Source organism: Schistocerca americana, chromosome X (genome assembly GCF_021461395.2).
Source record: "Schistocerca americana isolate TAMUIC-IGC-003095 chromosome X, iqSchAmer2.1, whole genome shotgun sequence".
Taxonomy (NCBI): Eukaryota; Metazoa; Arthropoda; class Insecta; order Orthoptera; family Acrididae; genus Schistocerca; species Schistocerca americana.
This window is the reverse complement of record NC_060130.1, coordinates 621,868,456-621,882,413: the sequence shown is the minus strand read 5'-3', so window position 1 is coordinate 621,882,413 and position 13,958 is coordinate 621,868,456. Positions and strand designations below refer to the sequence as shown.

Genomic DNA, 13,958 nt, shown 5'->3' with positions numbered 1-13,958 from the left:
CTTGTTCCATTACCCGAAAGTTCCTAAATGCAATATAACATATACCGTACAGTTAAAAGGAAGTCACGCTTGATCAAGGTCCGGGTCACCTTCCATTTTTAACCAGACATAACGTCTGAGACAAGAAAGAAATAACAATAATACTGTGTGTTACTCTTTGAGAGGCAGAATTACATAGTATTCAGTGACGGCACACTCTTTCTTAACAGTTGTTAGAGCCCTTGATTTCAGATGACAATAATAATAATAATAATAATAATAAAAAACGGATGAAAAATTATAATCAAGAGAAGTGATACCATTTTGCTTATTGTTAATTTTTAGGAGAGAGAGTTAAGGTATTGTTTGAAGACACTGTGTGGCACAATGAAGCATGGATGAATGCCAGTCATTCCATCAGAAGAGACTGAGCAAATGCCATATTTTGTCTTTCTTCTGTGTTTGGAGAAATGGTTTGTGTTAGATAATTTCAGTGAGTAGCGCCTACCGCACTTTCACAATAAATCTCATCTTGTTATTAGTGTTGTTGGTTATTGTATCACATGAAAGATCAGACCCACTTAAGCACCCCTTTCATATTGTATATGTGAATTATATGTGAATCATAGTGGTTATTGTAAAAGACAGTTCACATCCTATTACTTTTGTTGAGGTATAATAGGAAAAAGATATAATTTTATGCACAGAAGTGTTTATGTTATGTGACAAAAATGTTACGAAGCTGTAAAGCAAACTCAGTACTGGATGTTAACATGAAGTGTGAGAAGATACTACAGTACTGCACAGTTGCTGCTGCTGTACACGCATGCACACATTGGTGAACTGGTATTACCCCCTTCCAGACTCAACTGTGCTTCGCTGTCAATCACTGTTAGTCTGAGTTAGGTGTAGTCCATGTTTGAAGTCACAGTGCTCTCAGACTCGACCCATTCTTCTGTTGCTGCTTATCTATTAACAGCACAATACTCTCTGCCTCCTTTTTACTGGCAGGTCCACCTTTTGTGACATCTAGTGGCCAATTCTGCATTACACAGGGGTGTCGGGATACTTTTGATCGGATAGTGTATGTCTACCTTCATCTAAGTTCTCTGTGATCCTTGTGCTTCTCTCACGTACTGGCAATCACAAGTTATTCTCAGCATCAGTTTCTTCTCAATTGTAACCAATTTGCTTTCATGTAGAAAATCTATTCACATTTTTAATCGTAAATTGTTTACCCAATGTAATAATTTGCTTATCCCTACATAACCAGACATTACTGTTTTATTCAGTAGTGTTTTTTTCATCCATTGTTTCCTGTCTCCCATCCGAATATTGTATGAAATACATGTTCATTATGAAGAGCTCAAAATACTAGAGTTTTACCCAAATTTTCCACTTACGGTTCTCGGGTATAGTAGAATCTATCCTTTTTATCTGCAGTTATGGTACATGCCCATTAAGTGCTACTTCTATTCTTGCATCTGCATGTACTCTTAATATCAGCCACTGCATTGAAGATTCTGGAAGAAAGTACAGTGAATGAAGGTACCAAAAATTTAGCTGTCACTTTCTGTCATGCAAGATAACAAGAAACGGAGTTTGAAGTTATATTTCCAATTCCTACTTTTAACATTAGTTTGATATTTTGCTACATGTTGTTTTGCAGTAATACTGTCATAAGCAAATGTTCTGTAAAAGCAACTGCACATAAAAGTCCATGTCAACATAACTACTGCCATCAAGTGAAGTGAATAAATGCAAATTGTAAATGTTTCAGTACCAGTTACAATGATTTGGCTGAAATGCTAGCACCTAGATGCTCTCAAGTAAACGGTTTTCGTCTAATGATGCATGTAGATTTGTGTACAGCCAACTAAAAAGAGTCATCAATTTCAGTAATTCATGTAACTGAGAAAACCACAAGCTGTGTTCTATCATTTCAGTTTTGGAAACATTAACTGCTGGGAACAACAAGATTTTGTGGTACAATTCACTTGGTGTAGTACAATACAAAGCTTTACGAAGGAATGCATCTGTTGTGTACGAGATTAAACAGGATGATCTTGGAACGAGGAAACAGAAATACTAACATAAAAGAGCCTAAGGAGCAGATATAAATGTGTGTTCTGATTCCACAGACATGCTTTCACCATTAAAGATTGCAAACAATATTATAAGAAAATACATTCAATGAAGATATATTGGAGAGTCAAACTGTCAACAAATCAAAAATGAAGGGACAGCCAACATTAATCTTAGTTGTGGTAGACTCAGTTGCACCATAAAAAGAGGCAGCCTCTAATTATTCTAAAGGCTGATGATACACTGAATTTTATGACATTTAAATGTCCTATTCACCATTAATATTTAATTTCTTTAGCAACAAGCATTAAGGAAGATGCTCGCCTCTTTAGCTGAGGTCACTAACAAATGCCTGTGCTGTGGCGCTTGACTCAGGAGGTAAGCCGATCCAAATCCTGATGGTAGATGAGATTTTCACTGCCAGTATTTGGCCAGCATGAGGAAGAGAGGGGTTGGTGTAAAGTCTCTGATCATCAGTCTTTGCGCCACTGTCCTGAGTTAAATTCCAAATCTCTCCACAGGGTCTTGTGAAGCGAGGGCATGTGACACTCTTGATGGTGATCCATCTGTCAGATGGGGATGTTAAGCTTAGTGGCCTCCTTGGTGCTTTTCGAGAAGAGTAGGCTATGTGCCAACACCAGGTTTCATCCTCTCCTTTCTTTCATCATCTCCAACATGAACATGATGCTACACTCCACACATACCCATTACAGTCACCATGACCTAACTTGAAAAAAGTTACAGTTACATGGTTAAAAAGAGTGTTTGTAAGAATTGTAACACTGAAATAACAATGCTAAATGAACAAGTTTCACGTTTACAATTCATAGTCAATGCTTGAAGAAGAGAGAGTGACTCACTCAAGAAAGAAAATCAGGATCTGTGATCGAAGCCAGCACTAAGTGAAGTCACACAAGTCAAAAGTAGGCTTAATAAATCGTCAGAGTGGATAAAGATATCACATAAAGATAATTCTTCAATTGCAAAAAGAACAACAAACTCTGCCAAAACTGTTATATTTTTCGATAAAAACAAATACGGTGTGTTGCAATCAAGTGACTGTGACAACGACTCCAAATAATTGTGAGCTTATAAAAATCAGTGAGCTGAAAATGAATGGTGTTTCTGCAACTAATGTCAATAACAAACACAGATCATCTAGGAAAAAGAATAGTGCACTTTTACTAACAGACCGTTAAGGCAGAAATCCAGCACTTTCCAAGAGAAAAACCATTACACAGCAGTGAAACCTGGAGCGGGATGTAAAAATGTTGTTGACACTAACTCTCAGACGAAACTAATGCATGAAAATGACAATTGTCTGTATAAAGGGATTGAATGATGTCGCAAAAAATGATGCAGAGGTCTGTGTGAAAACTCTGGAGTATTTTCTAGAAGCTAACAAATGCAGAAAAACAGTTGTTGCCATACTGCCTCATATGCGCAATCTAATTTATAGTCCGCATGTAAACAAAGAAATTTGAAAAATAAACTTTAAAATAAAGAAACTGTTTTCACAATATGCCAAGTGTGATATACTGGATATAAGCAAGCAAGCATCTAAATCTGCACATAAAGCATGGAATGGAGGAGGAGCAGGAGAGTAGTGTTTAACATCCCATCAACAGCGAGGTCATTAGAGACGGAGCACAGGCTTGGATTAGGGAAGGATGGCAAAGGAAATCGGTCGTGCCCTTTCACAGGAACCATCCCGCCTAAAGTGATTTAGGGAAATCACGGAAAACCTAAGTCAGGAGGGCCGGACGCGGGATTGAACCATCGTCCTCCCGAATGCGAGTCCAGTGCGCTAACCACTGTGCCATCTCACTCGGTAAAAGCATGGACCACATTTAACAGGGAAAAGGTTTGTTTGTGATTGTGTCAGTGACGTAATTATGAAAGACTTTTAAGGACTAGAACAATCTATCAGTTTCCTGCATGTTCTACTGACAATAATGAGGAAAGTCAAATGGACAAGAAAGAAGAACAAAAAGACAACACAACTAGTGATCCTAACTTAAACTAAAGATATGTGATACTGTCATTATGACTCCCAACTATGAAGTTGTGAATACACCCAAACTAAAAATTTAATTTATCACCGTAATGTGCAATCCCTGCATAACAACATCAACAAAATTAATGTACTGTTAACTGATGAACTAAAAGAAATCTCCGTGTTATGCATTTCTGAACACTGACTTAGTTCTAAATTAATTCCAAATACAAAAATTCATTTTGTCTTCCTACTATTGCAGAGAAAACAGCAAGTAGGGTGGCAATTTACACAAAGGAAAATATAGATTTTATTACTTTACCTGACTGAGCTAGAACAAATGCAGAAAGGAATTACAAAATTTCAGCTATAAAAATTATTCAGTTCAATCTGGTTATCGTTACAGTTTACCAATCACCATCTGGACATTTGGAACTTTTCTTAAAATAAAATGGAGACATTGCTAAATAAAGTAAATAAAATGGATTGAAAGTTGATAATCTGTGGCAACGTCAATATTGATTTTCTCGCAAACAGTAGAAACAGAGAGGCCACTTTGAAACTTCCAACATCCCGTAATTTAATGGGTGACGTAAAAACTGCTACCTGAGTAACAGAAACTTGTGAAACAGCTTTAGATCAATTTCTAGTCAAGGTAAGTTTAAATAACAATTCACTAAAAATTTTCAATGCAGGTTTTAGTGTCAATCTTGCTCAAATACTAAGCTTAAAAACGAAAGGCTGTATTATTAACAATATGTCTTTAAGAACCTCATGTAGAAGGTATAATCAGGATAATGTAAATTACTTCAACAGCTTATTACAGAAAGAAAAATTCTCACAGGTTTACAAAATTAATGATATAAATGAAAAATTCGACACCTTCAGATACATTAATGCATTTCTTTCAAATTGCATTCCCAGTGAAAACTGTAACCATGACAGGATCACAAGGGGAGTAACGGTTTCCTGCCAGAAGACACGACTACTTCATGAAACATGTAAATCAAGAAGTCCTCACTTGAGATACACATATTCTATAAAAAATACTCCAAAATACTAAGGAAAATAATAAGAGCAGCAAAAAATAATGCATGATGATGAATACATTTATAATTCAGCTAATAAAGTGAAAGCAATGTGGAGTGTTACATAAAATAGAATCTGGTTAACACTGACAATCCAGCAGAAATATAACACTATCACAAAAAAATAAAGTAACAAACCCCTTAAAAGTGAACAACACATTTAACATTTTTTTTTTTTTTTTTTTACAGGTGTGGCTGATAATATGATACATGAGACTTACTTAAGAGCACCCAAACCAGTGAATATAAAATAAGTGCTTGTAGTGGGTCAATATACATCATTTCTGTCTCACAAGAGGAAGTAGCTAACACAATAAAATGACTAAAAAATTCCAACTCTGCAACCACACTGATGGCGCCCCTGGAGGAATCTTAAAGAAGAAGGCATCAAATCTAATTGAAATACTTAAATACTTATGCGACTGTTCACTTTAGGCAGACACTTTCGTTGATGTATTGAAAACATCTAAAGTCACTTAAGTACATCAACAAGCGGTAATTTCATGTGAAATCACCCAGTGGCTGTTGCCCTTATGTCACAGATTTTTCTGAAAATTTTGTGTAAGAATGTACATAATGAGTTAGGGTTAAAAATATTTTTTCTGGAATTTTTTTACCAAAATTGTAATTAGGAGACCATTTTGAAATGTGGGGCCCCTTCTACCAAATGGCGTTGAGAAACGAAGTGCCTTGTAAGTTCGTAACCACTGTATGAATCAATTTTATTCAATTTGGTGTCATTGGAAAGTAAAAGAATGGAGCTATAATATAAAAATTATTTAAGTGCTGTGTCTAAGCAACAAATGTCTGAAAATTTGAAATTAACGTAATTTCATTTCAGGGATTTTTTCAGCAGAATCACAAGTTTCACCATCTGAATTTTTGTTTCAAATAATTCCTACTGCCATACTTTTCAACATAAAAAAAATAAATCAGAAGCATGTTTCTCCTCTATTGTCAGATCTTATACTTCTTCAATAATGCTGTAATAATTAATTGCTTCAAATAGCTAATCAACAATACATGAAACAACAATGAAAAATTCAGTCTAGCAGCAACACTCACATGCAACACAGGCTGTGTGTGTTAGGTTTTTGTGTGTCTGTGCACTTTATATATCAGAAGGACGTTTTTGTCTTGATTTTGTGCTTCTTACATAAGCAGCCATTCTGTTTGATAATTAGAGAACAAGAAAAAGTTTCATACCATCCAGTTCTTTTCTGCAACATACACAGTTGATTAAAAATCACAATGGAAAACAAATGTTCTTTAGGTTTTGTGTCAGCGGTTGTGTGTCAGAAGAAAAGTAGTAGCAGTGGAGAGCTTGATTTAATAGATATGTCAAGCCTGAATCAAGATGATATTGAATTATTGAAGCTAAGAAGCACCTGTGAAAATATTGAGTGTGTTTGTTCTTCTCACAAAAGGATCTATTTGGGAACATTTGAAGACGTACAAAGAATTTGCTGTGACCCTTTTAAGAAGCATGGTAAAAAGACTGCTAAGAAATCTTTGAAACCTATTTATTTAACCATGGCAAGGAAATATAAAACCCTTGGACTTATCACAGGTACCAAGCTGTGCCTAAAATGCTGTAAGGACATTTTATCTCCTATGGGAGATAACCTTTCAGGAATGGATGAATGTGAAATTGAAGGTCACGAGTATACACCAGATCCATCTACATCTCTTCAAAAACTTAAATAAAGTTGTGAATTACTTGAAATTTCATCATTTAAGGTTACCAAGAGAGCACAAGACAGGCATCCAGAATACATTCGATCCAAGTCTTGCCACTTAGCTTTAAAATTCCAGCAAACAGCATCAGAACTGCTACATGTTCCAGTGAAAAATGTGTCTGAAAAAACTGGCAGTGTTGAATGTACAGATTGTAATATTTTAAAGCAAAAACTTAATGAGAAATTCAGCATAAGTTCTGTTAAAGAAAAACTACAATACTTACCTTAGCTCCAGCTTCATGGAGCAAAGAAAAAATCCAAATGTTTTTTAACACTACTGAATACATGGTATAGAAATCGAGGGTATTGCTAAAAGAAGATGGTATTTTGTCAAAAGGTAGTTACAAAGTGGGAAACAATAGGAAAGGATGTGGAGAAACATGTCCAGAATTTTTACTGTGAAGATGATATAAGCCACATTTCTGCTAAAAAAAAAAGACTGTCTGTCTCTGTCCCTTTAGAAAATGGCAAAAGAGTGTATAACACAAAAAGACTAATTTTACATAATCTGAAAGATGTATACTTAGCTTTTAGAGAAAAATACCCTGAAGATAATTTTGTTTTACTAAATTTTGTGAACTTAGGCCAAAAGAATGTGTTATTGTAAACAGACGTGGAATGCATAACGTATGTGTGTGCACATATCACCAAAACATACAACTGTTAATGCATGCTGCACATGTGAAAGAACCATACACTGAACTTCTACAGAAACTTGTGTGCAATCTGGAAAACGAGGAGTGCATGCTGCATCTATGTTCTTGGTGTACTGACGAATATGAACTGTGCAATTTTTTAATAGAGCTGGAGTGCTTACAAGATTGTGAAAATGTTGCATTAAAACAATGGATGCAAATTGATCGACCTACACTGGAGACATTAATGAAGACAACCAATGAATTTCTTGAGTATCTCATGTAAAAACTTCAAAACTTAACACAACATCATTAGGTATCAAAATCTCATAGTCACTACTTCAAATCAAGCAAAGAAACCCTCCCTGATACTACATGCATCATCATAGTGGATTCTGCAGAAAACTATACCTGTTTGCAAGGATTTCACTGGCAGAACCTTCAAGTCATCCTTCATCTTTTGTGGTGTACTTTAAAACAAGTGGGTGAATTAAGTCAATGACATTGTGTTATATAAGTGACTGTTTGCAGCAGGATACAAACACGTTCTATTTCTTCCAGAAAACTGCTCTCACTTATGTATTGGAACAATTACCATACATCCAGCATGTTATGCACTTCAGTGATGGCAGTTCTGCACAATATAAAAAATTTAAGGACTTTTTAAATTTGTCCTATCACAAGCAAGATCATGCAGTAACTGGAGAATGGAATTTTCTTGCCACTAGTCATGGCAAAAATGCATGTGATTGGGTTGGTGGTACTATTAAATGTTTAGCAACAAGAGCAAGTTTACAGTGTCCATATGAGTCACATTTTAAGTCCAAAAGATTTGTTTACATTTGACAAAACTCATGTTCCAGGAATAGAAACCTTTTATGTTACAATAGAGGGGAGAAAGTTCACAAACATGTTACAAAAACGATATGAGACTGGTTCTACCATTCCTGGTACGAGAGCGAACATTTTTTCAATCCACTGAATGAAAACAAGTTGCTGATAAAGTGTGTTTCATCATCTACTAAATTCATTTAAGTTCCTCTTGGAATTCAAAACAATGCCTCTAACACAATTAAAGAAGAAACATTTGTCACAGCTATCTACGATAACCAGTGGTGGCTTGGAAAAATTCTAGAGATAAGTGAAGAACACAGAGATGCAAAAGTAAAGTTCACGAGCCCAAGTGGCCCTTCCTCAAGTTATTCATGGCCACTTCACAGTGATGTTTGCTGGATACCTTATGAAAACATTTTAATAACTTTGCCGGTTCCTAGTGCAAGCACAAGTACTGGTCACTTAAATACTTTTGAATCATACATAATATCGTCCATTGAAAACTTGTTTGAAAGAATGAACGCTTTTTAGAATTTTATGAATGTGTTTTATGAGAACTGATCATTATTTGTGACAAAACGGTAAGAGTCACAAAATGAAACGTGTATATTATTATTTATGTTCTTTCTGTTTTAAATGATTAAACAGAACAAACATACTTCTCATTTTTTTATGCTGAAATGTATGACAATAGGAATTCTTTGAAACAAAGTTTAAAATGGTGAAACTTGTGATTTTGATGAAAAAAAATTGAAAAAACTTTAATTACTGATTTGCACATATTTCTATGCACAGTTGCAGCATTTTTATAGTTTAGTGATATAGTTGGTCCTTTTATCTTTCTAGTGACACCAAATTGAATAAAATTGATTTATAAATAAGGGAGTTATAGTAGTTAAAAACTTTCAACCTACCTTTCATACTGATGCCAGATGGAGAAAATGCTAGACATTTCAAAATGACCCCCTGACTACAGTTTTGATCTAAAAAATCTGAAAAAAATATTTTATCACTTTCTATTTATGTACTTTCTTACACCAAATTTTCACAAATATCTGTGACATGATGGCAATGAGATTTCTTTATTTTGGGTGATTTTAAATGAAATGAGCCAAAGGTGAGAAAGATAATGTAAACAACTACAGACCCATCACAATTTCCTACTGCATTTCAGAAGTATTAGAAAAAGTTATTTATGACAAACTTATGAAATGTATAAACAAAAACAGTATCCTATGCAATGAACAACATGAATTCAGAAATAAAAGGTCAACAACAACTGCTATTTATAAATGCATGAATTCCATATTAAAGTCTGATGGACAAGAAACAAGAATCAATAGCAGCATTTATTGAGCTGTCAAAACCTTTTGACATGGTGGATCACACAATTTTGCTGTCAAAGGCCGAAAAATACGGTATTCGAGGTGTGTCCAACAACAGGATCAGTTCATTCCTGAGCAATCTTAAGCAAGCAGTGTACTTCAAGCACATAAATATCCACCTAAAAACTATATCTAAACACTTATCACACTATAAACAAATTAAATATAGTGTACCCCAAGAATCAGTACTGGGACCCGTTCTGTATATAAATGATCTCAACTTAAATGTGGATGCACATAAAAAAATCATATTTGCAGATGACACCACAATTCTTCTAAAAGGAGACAACAATAAACAATTACAGCAATCACTACACACTATCACAAAACAACATAGCAGCTGCACACAGAATAATCAGCTTTTGCACTAAAATTCCACAATGCCACAAATAAGGACATGTTTATCCCATTGGTCTCAATGAACAAGTTGATAACATTACTGAAACCAAATTCAAGACTTTTGCAGCAGAGCAATGTAAAATGGAACAAGCACATTGAATATCTTAATGCAGAACTGAGCAAGACATGTTACCTCCTTTGCTCACTAAAATTGTGCTGTAGTGAGAAAACAGTAACGAATGCATATCATGACTACTTCCATTCTCAGCTTAAATATGGAGTCACTTTATGGGGAAACTTTAAAACAGCTAACAGCACTTTCAAACCACAAAACATGACCATTAGAATCTTGTTTGGATGCAAACCTTGAGACTCTTGCTAACCTCTTTTATGTTATCTAGTATCCCTTCATTACCATGTGTATACATTATTGAAACCCTTATATTCTTTAAAATAAATGTAATAAGTAAAAAAGCTGTAACATAAATGATCACTTTACCAGACAAAATAAAAATTAATATATAACCCGAATCAACACATATCTGTATCTACAAGGTGCAGCTCCTTCAAATAGAAAAGCCAATAGTCAAACCTCAGTGCAAACAACTGCAGCGGATATGCTAGCCAAGACCGATGTGGACAATTTCTTGTTGGAAAAGGTTTGTTTCTTTAACGTGTCAACTTTCCACATATCTGCAAAACTAAGCCATTTGAATGTCTATATATAGGGATCAGTTGTCCTTACGTTACAAGAGAAATGGAAAGGACAGTCCTAAGGTCAACATGCGTTGTGAACTTATGTGCAGTTGCATCATTGGTTCATTCTCTTTCAGCAAATCTACTGTCAACAGTGATGTGGCCTGCACCTAAATAGGAAGGGGAGATATAAGTTAACTTCTCTATTAGCAGATACTGTAAGGGGGGGGGGGGGGGGGCACAGTCACACAAGGAATGATTCCTGTGGTTAATGGAACCAGGCAGACAGGTTTCTTAGGTTAAAGCCAAAGTCCAGACAGAAAACAATCAAGAAAAATAGAACAAAAGAAGCTTCATGTGCAATAAATAGGGATAAAGCTAAGGGTAGTATCAACTTACTTCATCAAAATAACAGGAGAATAAAATGTGAAGTACGTGAGCTGTTAGTGTGTTTAGATGATCTCCAAAATACGAATGAGACTGGTTATAATTTGCCTGTGTGAACACCATGTAACTGTAGGCGTGGAAACTCATTATAAATGGGTATAACTTAACATCTTACACTTGCAGATCTAACATGGATAAAGGAGAAGTTCCCATTCATACAAAACAAGGGCATAAATACAAAACTGTAGAAGTAAGCAAATTTTGTGTTGATCTACACTTTGAAGTTTGTGCATGTGAACTACAGCTAGATAATGTGGTGTTGATATTAACAACAGTGTACAGGTCCCCATTAGGAGATTGGGAGCTATTCATAACAAAAGTTTGACTCCCTATTCTGCTGTCTGACACAAAAAGATAAAGGTATTAATCTGTGGTAACTTCAATGTAAACTTTCTAAGGAATTCTGATAGGAAAAGGAAACTAGAAGTGTTATTAATGACATTTAACTTAGAATCAGTGATCAATTACCCTACACATATAGTTCAAGACAGTAGGATTCTAATAGATAATGAATTTGTACAGCAAGCAGATATAAAACTAACGCATGCTTTCCCTGTGATAAATAGATTACCAAACCATGATGCACAATTGATTAACTAACAAAACCTAGCAGGGTGTACAGTTCAGAAACCATAAACTAAAAGTGTAAGGTTGTTCAGCCAAGTTTCTACACAGCACTTCAGAGAAAGTTTAAGAAATGTTAGTTGGGGAGATGCATTTATCATTAGCATTTGGCTCATTATATACAACATATTTCTTGATAAATTTATATCCCTTTTTGAACATTGTTGCCCAAAAACATTACTAAATGTAACACCAAACAGTTTTCAAAGAAATCTTATAATTGCTACAGGTATTGTGTGTCTTCACAAAGAAAAAGAAAACTGTATGAGACAGCAATTATTAGTAAAGACTCTGAAGTAATTTTACACTATAAAAATTATTGTACCAAACTGAGAACAGTTGTGAGAAAAATCAAGAAATATGTATGTTAGAGAAGAAATTAACAACTCGGGTAATAAAATCAAATCAATATGGAATGTTGTTAGAAAAAAGACAGGAAAAGTAACCACTAGGGTAGGTAGTATTACTATTAGAGAGAATGAGACCATCTTAACCAACAGCACACAAGTAGCTAATGTATTTAACAATCAGTGTAGGAGAAAGAATTGGTGAGAATAGTTAAAAAGAAAAAGCAAAGCAGTACATGGACGAGCCATTTTTAAGAAATCTTAGATTCATTTCAACCTAACAATCGCTTGTTAAATAAGGAAAATCATTAAATCTTTGAAAAATAAATGTTCTGTTGGAGTAGATGATATCTCTAGCAGTTACAGCTGATGTTCTGAGATACATATTTAATGCATTACTAACTCAAGTTATTTTCCAAGACAGGTTAAAACATGACAGTGTCAAGCCTCTCTTTAAAAAAAAAAAAAAGCACCACAGATGTAAATGATTATCAGCCAGTATCCTTGCTTACAGCATTTTCAAAAATCATTGAGAAATTAATGTACTCAAGAATGGTCAGCCATCTCAACAGTAATAGGATACTTAGTAAATCACAGTTTGGATTTAAAAAAGCATATGAGTAGTTTAAGTCATATCTACAGAACAGGAAGCAAAAAGTTTCTTTACATGGTTTAAGTGATTTAAGGAAGTTTGCCACTTCATCGAAATGGGGTGAAGTTACATTAGGTGTTCCACAAGGTTGGATCATGGGTCCCCCTTCTGTTCTTGATATATGTGAATGACCTCCATTCTTATCTGAAACAAGAAGCTAAACTGACACTATTTGATAATGATACAAGCATCATTATTAATCCAGTAAAAGAAACTCCAATAGAAAACAATACAAATAATGTCTTTGGAAAAGTCATTATTTGGTTTTCTGTGAATGGGCTTCCTTTGAACTTTGAAAAAACTCAGAACATCCAATTTTCTGCTGCAAGGAGTACAGTTCCTTCGATAAATAACACACATCAACAGAAGTCAGTAGCCAGGGTAGAGCATACTAAGTTTTTGGGTGTACATACAGATGAGAATCTTGATTGGGAAATTCATATTTTGTATCTCCTAAAGTGACTAGGTTCAGCAACTTATGCAATCAGGATAATTGCAAATTTTGATATAGAAATTAGTGAGCTAACATACTTTGCATACTTTCACTCTCTGATGTCACACATAATTATATTTTTAGTGACATTCCTGATTATAATACCAGAAGAAAGAAAGACTTACACTACCCCTACTTAACCTATCTTTGGCACAGAAAGGGGTAAAACATGCTGGTGTAATACTTTTCAATAAATTGCCAGACGAAATAAAATGTCTGACAGACAGCAGTAATAGTTTCAAAAACAAATTCAAATCGTATCTCCAAGACAACTCCTTCTATACCATAGATGAATTCTTGAATAGAAATAAATAAATCTATTGGTATAATACACACATCAAAAAAGTTTTGCATCACCTCAGTTCTGAGAGTTCCAGAACCTGTACAGAAAATTGGAACAAAGATCAACATAAACATCATTTCCGCCCTTTTTTTTGCTCATGGAAACTACACATTGCATGTTGTACCACCATACAGCGAGACTTTCAGAGGTAGTGGTTCAGATTGCTGTGGTAGTGGTTCAGATTGCTGTACACACCGGTACCTCTTAACTTCACACGTCCTCTTGCTTTGATGCATGCCTGTATCAGTCATGGCATACTATCCCCAAGTTCATTCA

At 34.8% G+C, this 13,958-nt stretch overlaps 1 protein-coding gene across 1 annotated transcript in view; it reads right to left on the bottom strand.

The window, feature by feature from the left end:
• Positions 1–13,958, bottom strand: part of LOC124555169 (protein SMG7-like) — a 199,961-nt gene that overhangs the window by 174,212 nt on the left and 11,791 nt on the right. The window contains exon 2 of the mRNA XM_047128992.1: positions 1,383–1,502. The gene's annotated coding sequence lies outside the window, so the exon portion shown is untranslated. The remainder of the gene's footprint in view (positions 1–1,382; positions 1,503–13,958) is intronic.